Source organism: Balaenoptera physalus (assembly GCF_965194825.1).
Source record: "Balaenoptera physalus genome assembly, chromosome: 5".
Classification (NCBI taxonomy): domain Eukaryota; kingdom Metazoa; phylum Chordata; class Mammalia; order Artiodactyla; family Balaenopteridae; genus Balaenoptera; species Balaenoptera physalus.
The window spans coordinates 144,907,452-144,930,021 of NC_138884.1; the positions used below are offsets into that span (position 1 = coordinate 144,907,452).

The window sequence follows — 22,570 nt, forward strand, 5'->3', positions numbered from 1 at the left end:
TTCAGTCACAGGGAATACAAGTGGATCGCCCTTGATCCCAACCCCAGCATGTCCTGTGTCACGGCTGACTCCTCCGGCAGAGCGTTGCCTGAGTGCTGTTCAAGGTTCATAACTTCCCGTTTCTCATATGCTCTTTTATTTACTGTATCAAGGCTTTACTGAAGCAGAGTCATTCTCAGCTCTAACTGCGCTGTTGCCCCATCTGCCTAAAGCTCAAATTTTCTGTTCTATGAGCAAACATCATCACTTTTTTATTTTCTTCAGACGGTTTGAATCAGTCTCCTGTCACTTGCATTCTGTAACTTGAAAAAGATTCTTGAGGAATACACACTTACAACCTCTGGAAGTAACCTTCAATGAAATGCGCATTGGGAAACATTGGTTACAGTAGGCAGAATTCTGAGATGACCCCCATAATCTCCACCTCTTCATGTTTCACTCTGCATAATCCCCTCCTTTTGAGTGTGGATAGAACCTGTGACTCTCTTCTAGCCCACTGAACATGGCAAAGTTAATAGGATATGCAGCCCTTGGCTAGGTTTCATTACATAGCAAAAGTAATGAGATGTCACTTCTGTGATTACATTCTTATATAAGATTCCTTCTTAGCAGGCTGGTATGAGAGACTGCCTTGCTGCCCTCAAAGAGGCAAACGGCCATAGTTTGAACTACCTATGGAGAAGACCACGTGGCAGAGAATTGCCGGTAACCTCTAGGAGCTAAGGACAGCCTCTGGCTGGCAGTCAGCAAAACGCCCGGGACCCAGTCATACAGCTACATGGAAATGAATTGTGCCACCTGGGTGAGCCCAGAAGTGGACCCCCTCCAGTCAAGCTTCCAGATGAGAATGCAGCCCACTGACACCTGTGTGCAGTCTTACGAATACAGATTAAGAAAGCCCAAGGGGGGCTTCCCTGGTGGCGCAGTGGTTGAGAATCTGCCTGCCAATGCAGGGGACACGGGTTTGAGCCCTGGTCTGGGAAGATCCCACATGCCACGGAGCAACTGGGCCCGTGAGCCACAACTACTGAGCCTGCGCGTCTGGAGCCTGTGCTCCACAACAAGAGAGGCCGCGATAGTGAGAGGCCCGCGCACCGCGATGAAGAGTGGCCCCCGTTTGCCGCAACTAGAGAAAGCCCTTGCACAGAAACGAAGACCCAACACAGCCAAAAATAAATAAATAAATAATTAAAAAAAAAAAAAAACCCAAGGGTTCCTCACATACACAAAAGTTAAGACACACATTTGGCTTTGAGCTTCCTGACAGATAATATAAAAAGAAAATACATTTACTTACCTCGTTTTTATCGTATAAATATACCGTTTCTTGTTCACATAAATAACAACAGTAGAATGTGAATCAAAGTACCTCTGTATTCAATGTTGTGCAAGCTTCTGACTCTTAATTTCAGAACTCTGGTAAAGTCCGAGCTGCAGTGCGTGGTCTAAGTGCTCCAAGGAGAGGCACTTCATCCAAGAAGCTAAAGTCTTAAGAATCATACACCCACGCAAGACTGAGAAAGGACGAGGAGGAGAAGGACAAAGAGGGAGAATCGCAGCAGAAGAAAGTGCCACGTCCCGGGAAGAGCCTTCACACAAATAGACCCACCAGCTGCATGGATCCAGGAACGGAAGAGAGATGAGGAGCTGCACCTGGACATGCACAGGGTCTCACTGCGCAGTCACTCCATCCACACGTCAGCGTGGCCCAGCTGCCGGCTCTGCAGGCTGACTAATCAAACTAGTGTCTCCTCCTCCCTTGGAGGGTCTGAAAATGGTACTGGCAGAGGTAACCGTGGCCTGAGAAGAGCCCACCTCTCTCTCATACCCTCTCATTTTTATTCTGTTTTAATCTCTATCCAACAATAAAGTCAAGTTTCAACCATGAAAATGGCATCTCTTTTAGGAGAAGATCTCTTTTTGTAGCCTCCAAGGCCTAGTGGAGGGGGAAATTAAGATTTTGCCCACGGAGTCTCCGAAGTAGGTCAGAACAGCCACCAAACATTAACTCCAAAACACATTTACTACTAGATTAAATTCTCTCCCAATTCTGCTTCTAATCTCAAATTGTGCCCAGCTACCCGGCCCAACAGAGTTCACAAGAAAGAGTTAGACAGTGAGCACCACGCGTTAGTCAGAATTCTTTCTATTACAGGGAACAGAACACCATCCCAAACGAAGCTGAAGAAAGGAATGTCTTGTTTCACATAACTGAAGAATCCAGATGTGGCACGGCTTCAGACACGTGCGGTGTAACATCAGGACTTGGCTGACCTTCATCTTTCAGTCCTTCTACCTTTGCATGGACTTAATTCCCAGGCAAGACTCCTTCTACATCATGGAAAAGAGAATCAATAGCATCTCAGTGTGTACATCCTTCCACCTACTCATCCTGAAAGAAGATGACCTGAAGGCTTATGTCACATGCCTAGCCCTGAAATAAGAATCCTGTGACTGTGACTGGCCAGGACTTAGAACTGCCCCAGCCCGGCAGTCAGAGAGGAGATCAACCATTCCCAACCACGTGGCCTGAGAACTGGAGAAGGCTGGCTCAACGAAGCAAAACAGGAGTGTTCTATTCGTGAAGGAGTGGGACGGATACCCAACAGGCCAAAATAACATGTCTCAGGCACACAATTGGCCATCACATTCCAAATATAAGAATGGAACATTTTCCTAAATTTGAACATAATGAACACTATTCCATGATTATCTTACCACACAGAAATTAAAATGCCAAATAAAAGCCCTGTCTCCTTATAAATTAAAGTAGTAAAATATTAAAGTCCAATATTCTTTCTTTCACAATTTTCTTTTGCGGCTTAGTTCAGCTGCACAGATTCAGAAGTCAGGGCAAATTGAGGACTTTTACCAGGCATTGTGAGGCTTGAAAAATATTTCATCCACTGAAATGAGTGTGACTCTTTAAATATTTCCAAAGTTTAACTAAACCATGCAAGTCTTTTGTATGTCAAGAGACAAGTTAGTACACAAGAGTCCCTATTTCTTAATGATGTTTACAAAACACAAATGATTCCTAACTAGCTAGGCACATTGCTGTACTGAATAAACTTGGAATTTTGTTACTAAGGAAAGAAAGAGGAGTGGATATTGTGGGAAAGTAGCAATCTCTGCCATAGGCCATTATATTTACTTTCCTACATGATCAGAAAGAGAAAAAAGAAACAGACCCAAGGTCCAAGGTATCCTCTGACTAATAAGAAATTTTACACAGTTTTTATATTGGTAGATTAAGTAAAGGCAAGACCATGAGGTCATAGCCCATGGGTTACTAATCACAAGGTTAGTGAGAAAATTCAATTACCAATGGCAAATACAGTCTATAAATGTAAGTGAACAAATACAGTTTCCTGACATACATGTTTTATAAGCCTTCCTTGCAATCATAGCTTGCAGTTCAAAAGGTTACATTTTAAAGGAAAGCAATGGAACCTTTGTAGCTAATTGCTGAACATGAAAGGAGACTTTCTGCTCTTCCTGGTAAAAGATATAGGAAGGCAAATCCATAGTGATAAACTGCAGAATCCACAAGGATTCAATCTGAATAAGGCCTTTGTGCTTCCTGGGCAATTCTTTAACAAATTTGGGGTCACTGGAGATTATTTACTAGCCCAGTTTTAGTCCCTCTAAGACTTTTTCATCAACCATTATAACATATATTTTAATTTTAACCAGTCGGGAATTAAAGTTTCTTTAAAGTTATGATTTTTATTTCCATTAGAGGTTAGTGGTGCTGCCATTTGCTCTTCTATAAATAAACCTTGAGGAAGTCCCAGAGTGTCTTTATCTCTTTGCTGTTCCCCTTGACTCCTCCCAAACCTGAGCTATTAGAGGCCCATAGAGTAAGCAACTGTCTTGGCCAGATGCTCTGCCCTGATCTGGCCTTTCTTCAGCATTTAATTTCCCAGATATTGGATAACCTTCACCACCCTGGTGTCAGCATAAAATTTCCTTCCCATCTTTGATAGCATTGCTCCAGCGGGACCTGACTTCACCATTCCCGCGGCCGAGGCTAAGAAACAGGATAAAATGTAAAAGGTTAACAAGATTCTCAAGAAGATAAACACAAGTGAAATCGCTAGCAATTAATCTGATGCCACCTACCAAGGTTCAGGGCTCTTCATCCAAAACCCAACGTCTCCCCACAAAAGAAAGCTGTCAGCATTTATCCTGGTCCCCTTGTGGTTGGCAGCGACAGTTGAAGACAAGCTTATTTTGTGACGCCATTTTCCTGACTCTAGCTAGAGCTTTTCCATGTCCATATGGACCCCTAGGCTCTAGGAGATGGCCCTGCAGTCATGGTCTATAAGAAGTGCTGGCCTTGACCCCTAAGGAGGGACTCTCCAAGCTTGGTCCCATTATTCTGTTTGAAGTTATCACCTAGGCTCTCCACCACCAACCCCCAGACTACTCTCTCCATAGCGACACCACAGCCATGTTTGGTGAAAACCACCCACATTAGCCAAGTCTGCTTAATTCACCAGTGTACCAACCGTCTCCCTGCAGAAACACTGTGTAAAATGATTGTCTCTCTTCATAGACCCTCAGGACACCACATGGAGTGCTAATATCATAGAGATGATTTGCATGCCTATGTATTAAATCAAACTCTTATCATTACCTAGTAGCAAAGAACAAAGGAATGGAGGAGAGGAACATGTCTGCATCCCTTTTGGCTGAATAAATCCAACAATTAAATACATGTCTATGTCAATGTACCTTCATTTTAGAGTACTTACCATAGTCATATGTTTCCATGTATTTGTTTTCTTACTTGGCTATATGCCTGTCTCCCCCACTCACTCTTTACTCCTTGAGAGAAAAAAAAAAAAAAAGAAAGCCTGATTTACTCATCATTGAATTAGCAGAACTTAATGCCATACCCAGGATACAACAGGCACTTAATGCTTACTTGCTCCAGTAACATCTGAGCCTGGACCAGATCAACAGTTCTTGTTCATAGGTGAGGTTCATTGGGTTCAAAAAAATAACTTGCAAAGAGGGACTTCTCTATAAGAATGAAATAAACTTGATTATTCACATGAATTTTCAAATGTGAAGTACTAAATGGAAAATGTCCCCCAAAATACCTGAGGAGAATGGAATATTTGAGTTTGGTATTTTTTTTATATCATCTCTAGATAAAAGCCAAGGGCATGATTTATAACTACCTCAGCTAAATGATTCTACCAGAAGTCAAGGCACCGTGATTCACAAACTCAGATGGTCACTGCTTCGACTCAATCCAAGTTAAAAACAAATACGCAAATAAAACTTAAACCACAACCCAGAATATCTAAAAGAGATCTAGAGGATATAATCATTTCTTCCATATAAACTTTTAAGAGGAGTTGGATTCCAAGGTTATATTCTCTGGCAAGGCACTGGATTCTAAGCCCAGTATTCTGTTGTATATGAAATGACAGCCGAATTAGTAAATGGCAGTGTTGACAATTTTTTACAAATCCATAATTCCATCCTCAATAGATGAATATATCTTACTTCTAGAAAGCAGGGCTAAAAGTTTTCCTTTAGGGAAAAATGAGTCTTTCCTGAATACATATTACAATTTTGCTATAATAAAAGAACAACCTATTGATCAAACCCCAGAGTTCTAGACCACAGACAATAGCCTCTATGAGTGCCATTCAAATTGCCCCATGGAGGCATGGTGGTCTGCTATTACCACCAGTCCGCAGTGATGTAAGTTCAGAAACTGATAATAAACACTAAGAGACCTACATAACAATCTGATATTGTCATGCCATCCAAGCACACGATCAGTGCATTCTACAAAAGTATGGCAATGTGACTGCATGAAAATTAAACAAATAAACAATAAGAACAACAACAAAACAGTTCTTTATCACAGATGGTTGAAGAAGCTTTGGCCTAAATGGTTTCACTCGGAAACTTTTCAAAAGAGGTTTAACAGTTGCTTAAAATGACCACAGAAAATTCTCATTAATGAAATTACATAAAACACTGTTTGAACAAGCTTATTGGGGCAGCTGCTAGGATTGATTATTTGCACAACGTGTCCAAAAGTAACCAAATGAAATGACTTATTTTAGGGAACGTTATCAAATACAATGATGTTAATTCCAGATTGATTCATCCATCGTAAGGCATTCCTCTTGACAGTAGCTGAAGAACAGGAGGAATTGTCCATTCAAGCCAAATAAAACAATAAATTAGCATAATATGATCAATAACATTTATTTGCACTTGGAAAAAATAAAGTTTACTATTTTTACTATGACAACTCTTCTGACACACAAATTGCCTTCGGTGAGGACCGTTTTGAGAGATAGAGGAGAGTATTTGCGAAGAGATGTCTAAGCATGATTTTTTGGAATGAAATTTGAAAGCTGTATGATGTCTCTATTTTGATAAAATCTATAGATTCCAATAATGACTTACAGAGCGAGAGGGAAAAGAATGACAGTAGCTGGAATGTAAGGTAGTACTGAACTTGCTTCAAGGTTGACAGAGGCCAAAACAATCAACAGAAATAAGAAATTCTGAAAGTGGAGCCAGTTACACCAAATTTACATACAGAAGGATGTTTGTCAGCGTCTTCTCAAAAACATGTGGAAAGTGAGCTCAGAAGTTCAATTAAGCCTTAAAATATAACTTAACATGAGATGAAGTCAGGCAACTCAGAAATGTGATTTAATTTGTTCTGAAAGCATCTGTACCAACCTCACTCTACCGCTGGTTCTGGCTGATGGGTGGTAGAAGCAGCAGTGAGCAGGAGTTCACACTGAGCTCTTAAGACATCACCCACCAAAAGTTCCCTGCCACAGACTCCAATTCTGAACTAAAGAGAGTCATGTTACGCTTTTGTCATCAATTCTCCAGAGAGTGACTGAATGAGGGTCAAGATTTGAATAGGTTCAGTAGCCTGAAAATTCCTTGCTTTGCATGCAACAGCAGGATTGAAGACCCTCACACTTGTCATTGGTCAGAAGAAACCCACAAAGTTTAGGTGCAGTGCTTGACATTTTTAACAGAGGTTAAGATACAGAGGAGTTTGTATAAGCATGGGATAAACCATACTGTTTCTCAGGAACGAAAGGGACTTATAAGGGGTTTAAATCATACTGTTGCCGGGATTATATTTTTTTAAATCTTCAGTAAACAGACAACTGAAGATCCAAGTCCTTGAGTTATTTAATTAATTACAATTTGTGGTCAATTGCACTATACGAAGCAGTCAAAGCGTTCCAACCAAAGATGCATATAAGACATACAACATTTTGACAACTTGCCTGTCATTATCGAGATGGCAAATTAACTCTCAAGTTAAACGTAGCTCAGTGCTGGTTTGCAAGGACAAACCCAGTAGCTATAACTGAGCTTATTGTATTTGAAGTATTTGGAAGCTATATGCAAAAGGGTTAAATAGGCTAAGATCTTGAGTAGCCCCTTTCATGATTCTGTCTCACTGTCTTACTGATTTCCCATTCTTCTGCTTTTTCTGTTCTCCCATAGCCCTTGTCAAACAAGGAACTTTAAGTCCAAGACCTACATTTTTCCAAACATGAAATAGACCAGATTTTATTAATTACCTGTTGATAAGAGAAGAGGAATCTTTACTTTCCCAACAGTGACGGCAGTTTGAAATATTCTAAAAAATAAATAAATAAATAAAATAGAATATAAGAGAATAAAAGCTTTCTTTACTCTTTCTCAATCTTTTCAGAATTGTCATCTCACTAGTCTCCATAAGGATATAGGTAGACACAAGAACACCTACAACCATGTCAGATAAACCAAGATACTTCGTCTAAGGCCGAAAGAAAGCAAACAATGAGTCCATTATAATATAACCAGTGACATATGAATTTCTCCTAAATATAAGTGCCTTGCTTTCCAAATTTGTCCCATAGGCTGCCATTTAATGATACAAAGCTTTATGCATAAAACAATGAGAAGTAAAATTTCCATTAAATTGACACAGCTCTTTGTCAAGAAATACACCGTCTTAAAAGTTTTCCCTAGAGCAGCTTTTCTCTTCTACAGGCACCTCCAAAAGTCTTCACAAATAATCATCTCTGGTATATACCAAAATATAATATAATATAATATAGTCAAGCTAAAGGGTAATTACAATTTAATTAAAAATCTGAACAGGCATATTCTGCTTTGGTGAGAGTGACAGATGCACAAGATATCAATAAATCATAGAGAAAGCCAAATCTGTGGGGCTGGGAGGGAGAAGTCTTAGGTCAAAGAGTTTAATAGCCTTATCTTTGCCACCCCCGCATTACCAATCCCCCCTTTACAGTTGGCGAGTATGAGGGCTTAAAACGTGGCACCTGAAGAAAGCTATTTTATAAAATTCCAGGTTGCCTCTAGACCTATAGTATAATATTAATATCCAACAAAAAACCTACCCATATAGACTGTGCATTAGTTTTCTTGCCAAGCCACAATTCTGGAAACAAATCTTGGAATTTGGAAGGCAATCTTCATAGAATCTGCCAAACGTGAAAAACCCCAATCATTACCCTCATGAAGTTGAAGGTTAAATCTGTTGGTGCCAGTGGAACAAAGCAGCTCACTTAAACCAAGGATTTAAGGAATCTAGCCAGGTTTCTGAGGAAAGAGAGAGAGAGAACTATCTTTCTGGAATAGGTCAAGAGCCCAGGTCCTGGGCTAGCTGGAAAGGAAGCCAAACAAGTACTATTTCAAACTGTTTCTGAAAAGAATGGGATGGGATGTTGACAGGGGACGGCCTGAGGGTTCAATTACCTACCATTTCGTATCATTCTACTTAATTGGTGGTGATCAGTTTGGTTTCCAAAAGAGAAAAACTGTCAGCTTCTAAGAGAGTTTTAATTTATGCTCTTTTTATTTTTCTAAACCTAATACTCTGCTTAGCATGGTGCTGTTTATAGAGCAGGCCCTGTTGAACTGTGGTTAAACTGAATTGAACACATGCTAATCTCTGAGAAAAAGATGAGGGTTTTGTCATTATAAACAACCACCATGCTAAAGACTATTAAATCGAGTAGATCCCTTTACATAATAGGAGTTTTAAATCAAACTTCTATTTTGGGAACTGTCATTAATATTTTTCTACAGTGTCACTTCCACAAAGACATTCTTTAGTTTATATTGGAACCCAGTCAGTTTATGAAGCTTATGTTGGAGCCTAATCAAATTCTCCCAGGCTCTTCCTGCATTTCTTTGTATAATGACCCCCATTCCCCAAACTCAATCTCTGTTGTTAATTTCCTGAGGATTGTATAGAATGCTGCCTAAATGAGAAACATCACTTTTAAGGATGTAGGCAATGCCTTAATTGATCAGATAAACATGGTCCATTTAGTTCTGCTTTAACTCAAGACTTCAAAGTACCAAGCTGTATGTTTGCTCCATTTTGGCAGAAGCAAAAAGCCTGAAACTCTTCAGGAGGTAAGGAAGCAGTGGAAATTAGGCATCTGCCCAAAATCTAGGATGAAGAATAAACACTTACAACCCGTCTTAATTTCTACTTTGAACTGAAAAGAAAAGGACTCATGAGAACATCTGAAGACAGGAAAAGTACAGTTTTTCAAGACCATGAACTTGAACCCATGTGACAGCAGAGGATGTGGTCTCAGGGCCACGGACTACTGGCCTTTCTTCATTAAAGTCCCATCAGCCCAATCAAGATAAAAAACAGGTTCTAAAATCTCCTGCTCTCTTCCACCTGCCCTCTGTTAGCCCTAGGTACAGACTTGCCTGGGAAGGATTTCTATATGCCCTTTTGAACTTCTAATAGAGATTCTCTTTTGAGTAACCATGTAAAAGAAGATTAAAGTTAATGAGACTGTGTCTTTTTCCTGTGACATGCTGCCTTCAAAGTCCACTTTATTACATTCTTCTACCCCAGCAGTGTACTAATGCTGGCTGGCACGGGGCACCTTCAAGATGCAGGGGGATGGGAAGGAGATATTCATCCCTTCCTCCTGCACTTTATCCCCTGGGAGTATTTTGGAAATGGCTGACATCCAACATCTATGCCAGTCCAGCAACACACCTGAGTAATTACTGCTCAGGGATCAACTGGGACATGTGACAAGTTGGAGTCACCTGAGCAGCGCCCCCAACCTGCCCTAGCTAGGAGCTCAGAGTCATCTTGGGTTCTTTCATCTACTTACACCCTCTTTATTTTATTTTTTTGATGTTCTCTCATTCTCTGAATTTATTAATAATAACTACACCACAATAGTAGTTGGTAAGAACCCACTTACGGAGAAGCAATTGCTTTACCCTGAAACCTAGTTGTGATGTAATTAATGAACATTTCAGTCTAATTTGCTTTTAAAACTATATTTACACGTTTACTGTAAATACTATTCAAACAAAATCAGTGTCAATGGCTTGAAAGGGATTCATGGGAAGCAAGTAACTCAATTGCTGTTCAACAATTATTAGATCACGTAGGAAATCATTCCATGTAAGATTCAGTAACTATCATTTTTAATTGGTAGGCCTTTGAGAAAAGAGAAAGAAATATGACAAAGAGAAGTAGGCATTAAAAAACGATAAAAGTCAGCATTTTCCACCTGGTACTAAGGACTTATTCCTCTTTTTTTTTTTAATAAATTTACTTATTTTATTTTATTTATTTTTGGCTGCGTTGGGTCTTCGTTACTGCGCGCGGGTTTTCTCTACTTGTGGCGAGCGGGGGCTACTCTTCGTTGCGGTGTGTGGGCTTCTCATTGTGGTGGCTTCTCTTGTTGCAGAGCACGGGCTCTAGGAGCACGGGCTTCAGTAGTTGTGGCACACGGGCTCAGTAGTTGTGGCTCGCGGGCTCTAGAGCACAGGCTCAGTAGTTGTGGCGCACGGGCTTAGTTGCTCTGCGGCACGTGGGATCTTCCTGGAACAGCGCTCGAACCCGTGTCCCCTGCATTGGCAGGCGGATTCTTAACCACTGCGCCACCAGAGAAGCCCCCAGGACTTATTCCTCTTAAAGGGGAAAAGAAATGCAGCTGATTGCTGGGAAGCGCAGATAAAGAGGGATTTCTCGCTTCATAATTGTGCTGTTGCTTTAGTCAGGATGTTACGGCATTTTACCAACCTTTCCCTACCCAGTCACATCTTTTACAAAGATGAAGAAGAAAGAAAACCAACAATTTTTAAAGCAATTCCTTCTTCATGTTGGTGTGTTTTTCAGCGATGCTGGAGCATCTCCGTGGCCCTGGCTGCAGGCTTGCTGCTTATTTCTCTGACCTCTAAGCCTCCCACACTGCTTGGACAGGGGGAGGCAGGAGGGTTGTTGGTGATTTTTCAGTTTTTGCTTTTTCACTGGCATGACCTTGCACAGCAGTCTAGTCTATTCTTTCATTTTTCACTGGTGCAGAGGTGCGCAGTCGCTTAGCAAAAGAAACCACCGGCGGCTAAAGGCAGCAAAGAGGACGAAAAGGAGCAGGACACTCTGGCCTTTCTTTGGGGCCTGAAACTGTGTAAAGCTGATTGCTCGCGTAAGAAGAATAACTGGTGGTGCTATAATTGAATTTTTATGGAAATAGCCAGGTGGCAGATTTACTACAGCTGTGGGGATAGTAGGGGGTGAAATGCTGTAGCCACATTAACTTGTTTAATTTCATAGCTTCAGTACGCCTAGAAAAAAAAAAGGCAGTGTTGCCCCTGGAACCAGTTGGATGCCAAATGTAAAGAACTACAATTACCCTAGCATGCCCATGTCGTTGAGGCAAAAAAGGGCATTGTGCCAGCTTCCACTTGGTTTTCATGTTTATTAATTAAGCTCCTGGAAGTTTCAAAATAAACGTTTTAACTCACCAAGAACCCTGAAGAAAGAGAACAGGAAAGAATTTGACAAAGAAATAACAGACCGACAGACAGGCGGACAAACAGAGAGACAGACAAAAGCTCTGCTTACGTTAAAGGCACAGCACAAGGCTTTGAGCGGGAGGTTTTACCTAGTCTCCCCGGGGTACAGGAAGGATGAACTAAATGCTAGCTTTGCACTATGCTTCCCCCCAGTGGTCACGTTTGGGAAATGCACTTTTATAGCAAGGAAAGAAAAATTCGGGACCATCTGGGTGAAAATAGGCAAAGAACACCATTAGCTTATTAAGGTACCCGACATTTACTTTTAAGCCAAATAATAAAAAGGAGAGTTTGTGTTTAAATTGTTGCCGATTTGCAAATATAATATATATTTTTTTTACGTCAGGGATTGAAACACATTTCAAAGCAAAAAATATTAAGGGTTATAAGAGAGCATTTGCTATCAGGGAGGCACACCAACAGCATTGTGAACACAAAGGTGAATGAAACAAGGGCTTCATCCTGCCAAATTTCCCGGGCTTGGAGGGTGGACAGATTCCCAGATCCGCAATCTAAATGTAAAGCAGAATTTTCTAAGTACTGAAAGTCACACAAAAGAAATGGGGATGGGAGTAAAATAGAGAGTATCAGAAAGTCACTGGATAAACGAGAAATGTTTTATACTGTATTTGAATCGCCAGATCAAATACTTAATAGCCAACATTATTAGAACCAGAGGATTTGAGCGAAACGTTGCAATCCAAGTTGGGATGCTTGTGTTTATTTTTACTATTTTAGAGTAAGCTAGTAGAAAGTGAAAGGCCTAAAGGAGTGCTCTCCTTTTCTATCAGTTTTATTTTTTAAGCCCATAAACCGTTAGTGAATTCTCGCCAGGTACGTTTTACTGTACTGACTGCATCCCAGGGGGGGGACAAGCACCTTATCTGCTGGAGTCTTTCAGGGCACATTCTCGGGCTTTTCTCTTATTACTCTGCATTTCTCCACATCTCTGGCCTCACTTCCCATCTATGGACCAGTGCCCATGATATTTACGATTTCTTTCATCACCAAACTGGTTCTCATCCCTCGTCGTTGTGTCAAAGCTTTCATTCAACATCTTCACATCAATGTGTCATACCCCTCAATCTCTACAGGTCCAAGAGGGAACATATCATCATTGCCCCACTTTTATTCTCATTCAGTGATAGACAGATGGATAGACAGACAGATATTTTCTAGTGAATCCAAATTCTAGTGAAGCAAAGGAGCCAAAAATCAGACCCACTGCAGCCAGTTCACGTTATACATAAGATAGATAGATATAGATACATAAATATCTTCTGCTCTACCAGCTAGACACGAGGGTATCGCTTTACATTTTCTACTGCTGCATGCCCAATATTCAATCCATAACCAATCCTATTAATAGCACCTCCTAGATATGGCATCAATCTACCTCCTGATTTCTATCACCCATCCTATTTTTTTTTTAATTTTTATTTATTTATTTATTTATTTTTGGGTGTGTTGGGTCTTCGTTTCTGTGCGAGGGCTTTCTCTAGTTGCGGCAAGCGGGGGCCACTCTTCATCGCGGTGCGCGGGCCTCTCACTATCGTGGCCTCTCTTGTTGCGGAGCACAGGCTCCAGACGCGCAGGCTCAGCAATTGTGGCTCACGGGCCGAGTTGCTCCGCGGCGTGTGGGATCTTCCCAGACCAGGGCTCGAACCCGTGTCCCCTGCATTGGCAGGCAGATTCTCAACCACTGCGCCACCAGGGAAGCCCACCAATCCTATGAATAGCACCTCCTAGCTATGGCATCAATCTACCTCCTGATTTCTATGTCCTCACCACAAACTCTCACTTGGGACAGCTCGATAACATACCTTGCCACTCTCTGTTCAGCTCCCTATGGCAGTCAGTGAAGTCTTCTAAATATCTGATCATGACATCCTATCTACTTAAAACCATGCACCTGACTTCATGGATAGTCATATAGGAGCAAATCCAGCAAGTTTAGCCCCCCTGTCTACTACTTCAGCTTCCTCTCTCCCTACTTTCCTCCTCACACTCATTGCTCGAGGTGCACTGTTCTTCATTCAGTGTCTCAGGCACACACTTCTCACCTGCTCTCTGTGGTGTTCTGGTCACTGGCTCCCGTGCCCCCCACCACAAGCTCTGCCTAGCTAACACCTTCCTCTGCCTCCGAGGTTAGCTAAGTGTCACTTGCTAAAGGAGGACTTTCCTCAACTTCCCTGCTGCCTCCTCCAAACCCCCTCTGAACACACATACACACAAACACCAGGACAACACAGGGCTCCCCTGTAAAACAAGCTCATAGAATTACCTTGAGCAATGCCAGTCTCCCCCACCAAAATATCTGTGCCACAAAAGCAAAGACATGTCAGGATTTGCTCATAATGGTACCCTTGACATCCAGCACAGAGCATGAATCTTGGTTGGTACCCAATAAATATGTGTTAAATGGACAACTGGGTATAATTTATCATCATTCAATGTATCTCTGTGTCTTCCAAGCCTGTACATCTTCTAGACAGGCCTAAAGACAGACATGAAAAGAGTCATCAACCCTGTATCTTTCGTGCTTTTGATGTCTTTCATCGTCATGATTCACCTCTGGATGCAATATCACTTTGGATTTCAGTACTTTGGTAGGTAGGGGCAACACCAGAAGCTTGGCATTTCCAATCATAATAGCCCTAGTCATGGTACAGGGACCCAGTGAGGGTTCCTGCCACTTGCTTAAGAGACCTATTCCAGTCATGTATTCAGAAAAACAACCACAAGACTAGACCACCTAGAGACAGACTCAGAACACAACTCAGTTCATAACCTGAAATACAATTTGCTGTTCTGATCCGTAGATCACAGTGGTGTTCTCAGTCTCCAGGAATTAGGTAGCTCAGCATCAGTGTTTAACAATATCCCAAAGCTCCATTTTTTCCCCTTTCCCAGGGCATGTTCGGTATATACGTTTTTACTATATGGAATTTTACAGCTCCTTTGTATTCTGTTCACATGTAGGTAATACCTAGCATGAAATGTCTCTGTAGCCAGATTCTAGGATGTGTATCAGCATGACTTGAAATGCAAGCAGTCCATTTTTGTCACAAAGTGGAAACAGTAACATTTGGTACCTGAAAATGTTTATGTGAACATTGACCCCTAAAAGCACATTACCCTTAGAATGTAATATCGCTATTCTTAATGCTTGCTGGATCACTCGTATAAAAGAGCAAGAGTTCTTTGTAATTCTTTCTCCAAAAAGACAGCATTTCCCAGCCATTCTGAATAAACCCAGAACAAAGAATAGGCTAACCAGATTAAGGGCTCTTTATCTGCAATACATAGTAAATGGCCACAGATCCTTTGGTGAAGGCTAGGAAGGAGATTCATTGCACATACAAGTGATATTATTGCAGAATCCATTATCAAGTAATTCTTGATTATGGAGATAAATCTGAGAATTGGGTGAAAATGGGAAATTCCTGGTAATGGTAGCCCACGTCAGACCTATACTTCCCAGTTGTGGAGTGTTTTCCATAACGCAAATCAAGAAGGACTGATGTATTATTACCTGTTTCAATGAAGGGACCCGATGGTCCGCCAACCACTACCGAAGAGTCCTGTAATTCACAACATCCTGACTGATGAGTTTGCCCTGCTACCTATTACGGTAACCAAAATGATTCTATCTTTGAATGCTGCCCCGTGGCCTTGGCTGCCCTACAATAGTTTCCTCTCCTTTCAATCAGGGAAACCATTTCAACAGAAGCATCTGCCACCATCCTCAGCCTAGAAAGAACCGTGGCACAAACTCCCTTGAAAACTGCTGTCACTCTCCTCACCAACACATTTCTTAAGACCTTTTTAACGATCTAGGACCTCTTGGGGGACAAATTAGGGTGAAGGTAATTTGTATACAGTAATTTTACCCTCGAGTTCCTTGCTACCCTTCTTTGTGTTATTTAAGGGATTTCTAGAATCTCAGCTTCACTATCCTAAGCCTCCACTGAATCCAGATTATAGCCAAGCAAATGAGCCAAAGATCAGACACATCCCTGCCAGCTCAGACTGATACAATCACTTCTTTGAAGAACTGTTGTCTACCTGTTCAAGGTCAATCACTCTTAATATTGTTCACATTATTGTTCTTACATATAGTCCCAAGTTTTGCCAAAACATAAAAGGAAAAAACTTCTCCACCCAGGTTTTACACAATGCAACTGACCCCCCTGGGACATGTTGGGTCGAAGTCTGGAAATAAGAGGAGGTCTGTGGGTTCCAAGTGGTGCACTGGCTTTCCCTTGCAAAGTTAGCCTCGGAGCAAAAGACAACCAGTCTCCAAGCAAGAAGAGGAGGCCCCATCAAACAAGGAAGAAGTACTTCTGAAATCCCAAGAACAGTGACGTGCTGGTACGTGTTTAACAACTCACTCTCCAGCAAGAGGGGGAGAGGGAGTCCTGATTTGTAGCATTTAAAATTCTTCCAACCAGAGTGGACTTCAACTTGTGCACATGCCATCAGTGCACACAGAGCTGGGGAGAGATAAGTGCAATTGGCTCTCATAAGCCATGAAGAGCTGGCTCCAACATAGCACTGCAGAGGTGGGAGAGGCTACAAGTTCAGGGTATTGCGAGCCTGCAGAATCAGTTCACACGGTCCAATTGCAATCGGTGCTTTCACTTTCACATAAAAAGACCAGCAGGACTGTAAAGTTAATTGGTATTATGATTCAGCGACCACAGCAAACCCCGAGTTTCATTTGCAAGTACATGCAAGTAGAAAGAAGCTGAGAGAATGGAGAGGCTCTTTTAGCATTGTTAGAGTTCCTGAGATTCAGTCTTTGCCATAATCGAGAATTTAAGGGGAGCAACTTATTTACCTTTTCCAGCTAGTCAATGCTCTCAAAACATTCCCAGTATCCCTAATAATCTTTTATTTTAGCTGTTTAATGACAGTGGCAACTTGGTTCTCCCAAAGCCTTACCTTGAATAGACATTTCATCCCAAGGGAGTCTTTCATTCCAGAGACCAGAGGCTGTGTTTGATTAGCTCTTCACCACTGCATGCGATGAGCTCCCAGAGTCCTGTCCCTGAACACGAATGGGATTCATTGTCTTCAGTCCCTTCCTGCTAATAAGTCTCACATCCTCACCTTCACCCCACTTTTCCTAAGACTCCAACATTAAACCCATTCCCAAGTACCATTTTCTGTATCAGTGAGGTCTTTAACTCAAAGGAACATAAACCAAATATGTTTCAATGAAGGGATGAAAGACATTTACAGAAAAGATATTAGTTAGCTCACAGAATTAGGTGAAACTTAGAAAACCAGGCTCAGAAAGTAGGAAGGACCCAAAAGGAATGAGTCAACAGAAAACACTGCAGAGAAAAAGTCTAGTTTGGGACACCATGGACTCGATAGCCGGCGCCATCACCTCTGTTCCAGGCTCTGTTGCTGCTGCTGTCTCTGTTAATAATTTCCCCTCTATCCCCTGGTGGAACCATCTGACTGCCAAGCCAAGACTGCATGCCTGTCTCTAGCTGCATTTCTTCAGCCTCGTACATGAACCCTGCCTTCTGCCAAGATGTGGAAATTCAAAAATACACCCCTGGGAGAAAGAGTGCTCAGATGCTCAATGGTCTAAAACTATGACAACTATACTCAAAACATAGAATAGTTTCAAAGAATGGGGAGGAAAAATGGGATTACAATACAGAGCAAAGTAAATGAAGAGGAAAGATTACAGAAGCTGAGACTAATCTTTCAAGAGCTGTTGTAGGAATAGAAGTGATAGTAGCTCGAAAGGCAATGTAGTTGTGGAAGTAATGTTTTGTTTCTTTTCCTTTATAAGGGGGTAAATTCAAGTCAATCAGAGGATGCATTTACGACAAAAAGGCTGAATATTTTACTAATTAAGGGAATAATTGAAGAATGAGTGGAACTGGGTAAAATTAATAACACATGTTTGGATTAACATTATAAAGGGGCAGGGTAACCTTCTCCCTAAAACTGGGGGAAATGAAAGAATTAATGAAGTCAGGGATACTTTGAGTAGGAGGGGCAGGTTGCAGTTGTTTATTAAGTGGGCTCTCTCCGAGAGCCTTGATCTGTTTACTTAAACAGGAGATCAGAGCAGTTCAATTCTGAAGGAACGAGGCAGAGTTAGGAATGGGGGGTGACTGGAAACCATTTAGAAAATCTACTACGAAAAGTAATAATGAACCAGGCTTGAATAAATGATCTACTAGTGGAATTGAGGACCACTTCCTATCTGACTGCCTAAAAAGCTGTTTCAGAATAGTCACTGAAGTTGGGCTGATAGATTTTTCCATTAGGAAAAAAAAAGTGTATACTAAATCCAGCTTCCCCAGCCATGGTAACAGCCTTCGACGTGATTATACAAACAACAGGCGCGGGAGATGTTAGCCAAGCACCCACACACATAAAAGGCACAAACACCTTCTTGTAGTTATGTTAAGTAGAATAAAATATCGCAGGAGGATGAAATGATCCTGACAGATGGTAAATAAGTACCAAATTTCAGTGTCTGAGGCAGCTTTCTCTTTGGTCTGTGGTGCCTTTGATGGCTACTTAAAGGAACTAGAATTTAACCACCCACTGAGAGCACAGATCAGAACTTAGATTCACCTTGGTCTTCTGAGGTTTGCCCCTTTTCCACAGAATCTTCCAGATGCATTCTGTAATGACACTCTATCAAGCCACTGAGATCAACTGCCAAAGCCCAATCTGCTACAGGGATCTTCCTAGAAGAAAAGGACGTTTCATCAGAGGCAGTCATTCATCCGAGCCCACACCTCGCCTGCTTCTGATCTCCTACTGTTAAAAACATAACACACTGGAGGAAGATTGTGCTATACTTCATGAGTGTTCTGTGCCGCTACCAAGGGACAGTCCCATCTGTTATTTGCTCTCAGCTTTGCTTACTGATAAAACAGGAAGGACAGCTTGCTGATGGGCCCTTTGAAGCAAATGGCTCCTCTCCTTCCTGCAATTAATGTTTATAAATTATTTCTACAGTAGACAGTATGTATGGTATCATGATTTCAAAATTAGTTTCAATCAATTAAGGGCCTGCACTGATTACAAGAGGAGCTCAATTACAATGCACGGCATGGAGTTCAGCATTGCACGCTACCTTTTGTGAAAATCGCTGCATGAAATCAGTCATTCATTCTGTTGATTATCTTCCCCTCCTAAGATCTTAACATTGCATATGTTCAGTTGTTGAAATTTCACTTTATGCATAGTATATCAGAGAGTTTTAGTTGTTCACAGAAAATAGGATTCCAGGGCACCTCAACATTTCAGAGACTAGGTTAATAGCCCTTTGGCTGCAGCAAAAGAAAATGGTTCATGAGAACAAAGCACAAATACATCTAAAGTGATTTATTCTTCCCCCAAATTACTCTGCTGTTCCAATCATATACCATTCTTGGGGCAGAGAAATAATTGTATATTTTCTGGCCTCTGCACCATTTTAAAAGAGATTTCCACAGATCTAGAATATGAGTCACTTTTTCTAAATTGGAAAGCATTCTTGTACCACAACTTGTCATGTTTCCTTCACTTCTTTGGCTTAATATCTATGACCAAATTTGTCTATATTTTCTTGCTAAGCTAAATATTTTCCCATGTTCTATAATGATCCATCTTCTAAAGAAATAGTGACTATAAAACTGATATTAGGCTTGTCACTTTTAAAGTTTTAGACGAGGAATTTTAACTTTCCAAGCAACGCCTATCAGTTCAAAGTCCAAATAAGAAAAAAATGAAATCATGATTTCTAAAGACTCCAGGTTGGAAAGAGAAGCCTTTGAGCAATGTAAGAGTCATTAAAAGACTCTGAAAAGCCCGGGGAGGCAACCATCTCTTCAGCCTCGTGTGAGATCAGATGAGAAACAGAACTCCTGAAAAGAGGGAGGATCAAGGGAGACAGGAACACCAAGACTGCTGGTTAAATAGAATAACACAGTACACCACCTGAAAGCGCTGCTCCTTGGTACATGTTACTAATAGAAAAATGGAAGAAAGAATTACTGGAAAAAAATAGGTCTGAAGCACTCCCTACCATTAACAGAATGTCTTTAGGAGAAGCAATGTTATAAAAATGCAGGCCAGTGGTATTGCACATTCTGTGACCGTTTCATTTTAGTTCGTGATAAGTCACAGAAGACGTGGTCTGTGTTAGATGTGCTCATGGAACCATGAGCGTAAATTAGAAAGCATGGTAGACATGTGAAGCCTAAAACCAACTGCACAAAATACAACTGATAACATTTTTAAGATTAACTTTAGTGGAATTTGAACTATAGCATTTTTGTCAACTCCATCATTCAGTAAGAAATAAGATAAAGCCCCTTTGAGATGGGACCACAAACATTAACAAAGATTAGAATGAATAAAATGTTCACTTTTTTTTTTTAAATCATTAAATCTGTTTCCTTCATTTTTTTTCTAACCTTCCAAGTACCCAGCCATTCTTATGAGATTGAAGTGGTATTCAAAGCAGCACTGATAGCAGATACAAACTACTGTGTATAAAATATATAAACAAGGTCCTACTGTATAGCACAGGGAGCTATATTCAATATTCTGTAATAAACCATAATGGAAAAGTATATGAAAAAGAATATATACATATATATAACTGAATCACTTTGCCGCACAAGAGAAAGTAACACAACACTGTAAATCAACTATACTTCAATTAAAAAAAAAACAGGACTTCTCTGGTGGTGCAGTGGTTAAGAATCTGCCTGCCAATGCAGGGGACACGGGTTCGAGCCCTGGTCCGGGAAGATCCCACATGCTGCAACTAAGCCCGTGCGCCACAACTACTGAGCCTGCGCTCTAGAGCCTGTGCTCCACAACAAGAGAAGCCACCACAATGAGAAGCCCATGCACTGCAACAAAGAGCAGCCCCCACTCGCCGAAACTAGAGAAAGCCCGTGCGCAGCAACGAAGACCCAATGCAGCCGAAAATAAATTTATTAATACAAAACAAAAAACAGCACCGATGAAATGGAGAAGTGATCAGAAACTAACAGAACACTTATGAACAGGCCAGGGAGAACAATTAGGGTTTTTTTGTTTTTTTAATTTATTATTTTTTTAATTTTTGAATTTTATTTTATCTATTTTTTTATACAGCAGGTCCTTATTAGTCATCCATTTTATACACATCAGTGTATACATGTCAATCCCAATCGCTCAATTCAGCACACCACCCCCACAACTTTCCCCCCTTGGTGTCCATACGTTTGTTCTCTACATCTGTGTCTCTATTTCTGCCCTGCAAACCAGTTCATCTGTACCATTTTTCTAAGTTCCACATATATGCATTAATATATGATATTTCTTTTTCTCTTTCTGACCTACTTCACTCTGTTTGACAGTCTCTAGATCCATACTTGTCTCTACAAATGACCCAATTTCGTTCCTTTTTATGGCTGAGTAATATTCCATTGTATATATGTGCCACATCTTCTTTATCCATTCATCTGTTGACGGGCATTTAGGTTGCTTCCATGTCCTGGCTATTGTAAATAGTGCTGCAATGAACACCGGGGTGCTTGTGTCTTTTTGAATTATGGTTTTCTCTGGGTATATGCCCAGTAGTGGGATTGCTGGATCATATGGTAATTCTATTTTTAGTTTTTTAAGGAACCTCCATACTGTTCTCCATAGTGACTGTATCAATTTACATTCCCACCAGCAGTGCAAGAGGGTTCCCTTTTCTCCACACCCTCTCCAGCATTTGCTGTTTGTAGATTTTCTGATGATGCCCATTCTAACTGGTGTGAGGTGATACCTCATTGTAGTTTTGATTTGCATTTCTCTAATAATTAGTGATACTGAGCAGCTTTTCAGGTGCTTCTTGGCCATCTGTATGTCTTCTTTGGAGAAATGTCTATTTAGGTCTTCTGCCCATTTTTGAATTGGGTTGTTTGTTTTTTTAATATTGAGCTGCATGAGCTGTTTATATATTTTGGAGATTAATCCTTTGTCCATTGATTTGTTTGCAAATATTTTCTCCCATTCTGAGGGTTGTCTTTTCGTCTTGTTTATGGTTTCCTTTGCTGTGCAAAAGCTTTGAAGTCTCATTAGGTCCCATTTGTTTATTTTTGTTTCTATTTCCATTACTCTAGGGGGTGGATCAAAAAAGTTCTTGCTGTGATTTATGTCAAAGAGTGTTCTTCCTATGTTTTCCCCTAAGAGTTTTATGGTGTCTGGTCTTACATTTAGGTCTCCAATATATTTTGAGTTTATTTTTGTGTATGGTGTTAGGGAGTGTTCTAATTTCATTCTTTTACATGTAGCTGTCCAGTTTTCCCAACACCACTTATTGAAGAGACTGTCTTTTCTCTATTGTATACCCTTGCCTCCTTTGTCATAGATTAGTTGACCATAGGTGCGTGGGTTTATCTCTGGGCTTCCTATCTTGTTCCATTGATCTATCTTTCTGTTTTTGGGCCAGTACCATATTGTCTTGATTACTGTAGCTTTGTACTATAGTCTGAAGTGAGGGGGGCTGATTCCTCCAGCTCCGTTTTTTTCCCTCAAGACTGCTTTGGCTATTCGGGGTCTTTTGTGTCTCCATACAAATTTTAAGATTTTTTGTTCTAGTTCCATAAAAAATGCCATCGGTAATTTGATAGGGATTGCATTGAATCTGTAGATTGCTTTGGGTAGTATAATCATTTTCACAATACTG

The 22,570-nt window shown here is 40.9% G+C and overlaps 1 long non-coding RNA gene across 2 annotated transcripts in view; it reads left to right on the forward strand.

Moving 5' to 3' along the window:
* LOC309661008 overlaps window positions 1-20,539 on the forward strand; it is a 33,428-nt gene extending 12,889 nt beyond the window's left edge. For both annotated transcript variants that reach the window (XR_014263786.1, XR_014263787.1), the window contains exon 4: window positions 1,413-20,539. This is a non-coding gene — a long non-coding RNA (uncharacterized lncRNA). The remainder of the gene's footprint in view (window positions 1-1,412) is intronic.
* Window positions 20,540-22,570: the final 2,031 nt, after the last annotated feature.